The 2,260-nt window shown below is 39.1% G+C and overlaps 1 protein-coding gene across 1 annotated transcript in view; it reads left to right on the top strand.

Moving 5' to 3' along the window:
- The window catches only part of LOC118336534 (collagen alpha-4(VI) chain-like), a 26,171-nt gene that overhangs the window by 12,117 nt on the left and 11,794 nt on the right, over positions 1 to 2,260 (top strand).

Genomic DNA, 2,260 nt, shown 5'->3' with positions numbered 1-2,260 from the left:
ATGAGCTAGCGTCAGCGTCCACCTTCCAGTGAACACAGGAACCGAACACAATCTTCGAGGGTGGCAGGGAATCCAGTACCGAGGTGGTTAGCAGTTCGCTACTGATCAATCTGTCCACCAGGAAACTTTTGGGATTGTTGTGGCCAAAAATGTCTGATATACATCAGCTTTTTTTAAACACGTTGCGATGTTTTCAGGCTCTGATTTTGCAATGAAATTGTGGAAGAAAGCATAAAAATAGTTATTTGTTTTGTGTAATTCCAGTGAGAATAAAATCTCTAATAGTTTGGTGACATTTTGAGCGAGGAAACTACGATCAGATGATCAAATTTATGGAAAGGTTGTGGAGATTGGCCCAAATTGTAGGGTCACACTGAATTCACAGTGGTTAAATTAGCCGTTAATTGTTCTTCCTGGAGGGACTGATAAATGACCTTGTGCGAGCCGAGCTGCTGCTAGCGTTAGCTCAACTGTTTTCTGTGATAACTTAAGATCCAGATGTCCAAAAAAACTGCCTCTAAAATCCAGTATTTGGGATCTATTTTAAATGATGTTTGTCTGCTGCTGATCTTAGTTGAGTCCAGATGTGTGTCACAGATATTTAAAATGGTCATTTGTCTTTTTCTGAATGTAACTCTGAACGATCTGAGTTCAGGAAGGATGGAGTAAAAGAAAGGGATCTAAACAGAGCAGAGAGGAGCTAAAAACCAGCAGGAGCAGCATCTTCAGATGAATTCACAAGATATTTAAAATAGTTTCCCGTACATATGAGCTGTGATGTGGCCAGACAGTGTCCGCTGCCCGCAGATAGCAGGAAATAGCACTATTAGGCCCGTAAGCAGAGCCAGATGAAACCACGTTCTGGCTCCGGAGCTGCCGGGTTTCTCTGGAAGTCTAGAAGAAGCCGGGAAGGAGGAAAGGAGGAAACACGAGCACATTGAAGGATTTATGAAGTTTGGCGTGATGGTTGTGTGAGTCACCAAAACTATTTGTTTCTCATCAGTGTGAAGGGAAATTCTGCTTTTGCTTTTATATTTTTACTTAACAGACTTTAAATAAAAATGAATAAACTAAAATAAACAACAAAATGTACACATACACACCTGGGTTAATGTAAGTGCACATTATACAGGTTATAGGGTGCAAACTAGGTCTCAGGGTTTTGCTTATTTTGGGATTGTTGCGGCCTGAAATGTAGGACTTGACGGCAGCCTTTCTAGAAAACTGCGATTGCGATTGTTTTTAGGAATTTTTGTTTTTTGCGATTCAATTGTGGGAGAAAGTGAAAATGGCAAAAATAGTTGTGTTTTTGGGAGGGAAAATATGCAACATTGGCATCGGACACAACTTCACCGCTGGAAACAAGACGTATGACAGGAAACTACGACTGAATTTGCATTAATTGTTGCCATCGCAGCTTCCTGCAGGAATTGCAATGTTCTATTTTTGTCACGTATTTCTTTTTTTCTGCATCTTAATCATCATGGATTAAGCGTAAAGCATTTAATGTTACATATTATAGCTGGTAAGAGCGCTCGTGCTGTTTTGTGTTAGGTGTTTCAGCCTATTGCACTGGACGTGATCGCAGTTCATCGCCGCTTGCAGCTTTAATTAGAGTTAGCTCGTAGTGTTGTTGTTATTATCACTGCTATTCACACCCTGGCTGTTGTGTCAACTTCCTCTATCAGTCACACAAACAGTCAAGTCCTGTGGTTCCCCGGTGCTGTGCAGTGATTTATTGGCTCTTACACTGATGATTTATTTGGTGTAAATCTAGTGCTGCAGTTGTGGTCACGTGGAGGAGATGAGTTAATGGCAGTGTGCTGGGACACATAATTTCAATAATTATAGCGATACTACAGGAGACGCCCATTTTACACACTCCTCACCCCTCAAATGTCATAAAGCTGCCAGATTATGACTGACAGCTTTTCGAAATCACTGATTACAGCATTGAAGCATTCATTTCAACTTTAAACCCTATTTCTGTATAATTATTCTAAACTATCGCTTTTGTCCACAGGGGGCAAGTTTTTAATTAAAGTGAAAATTCAGGTTTTATAACATATGATCAATTTTAAGACTTTTTAACCCCTTACTCCTTTTATTTATTATACTTTATTTAATGGTTATACATTAAATAAAAAGTTAACCCCTACATTTTGACCTTTATTTCTTCTTTAAGACACAACTTAACAAATAACTGTAATTAATTCAACTTTGTTGCTTTTATGTATCCTTTCCTGTACGTAGATATGCA

The sequence above is a fragment of the Morone saxatilis genome, unplaced genomic scaffold (genome assembly GCF_004916995.1).
Source record: "Morone saxatilis isolate NCDOM2014 unplaced genomic scaffold, NCSU_SB_2.0 Contig24, whole genome shotgun sequence".
Classification (NCBI taxonomy): domain Eukaryota; kingdom Metazoa; phylum Chordata; class Actinopteri; family Moronidae; genus Morone; species Morone saxatilis.
Note: the sequence above shows the minus strand (reverse complement) of the source record. Positions and strands in the feature narration are given on the sequence as shown.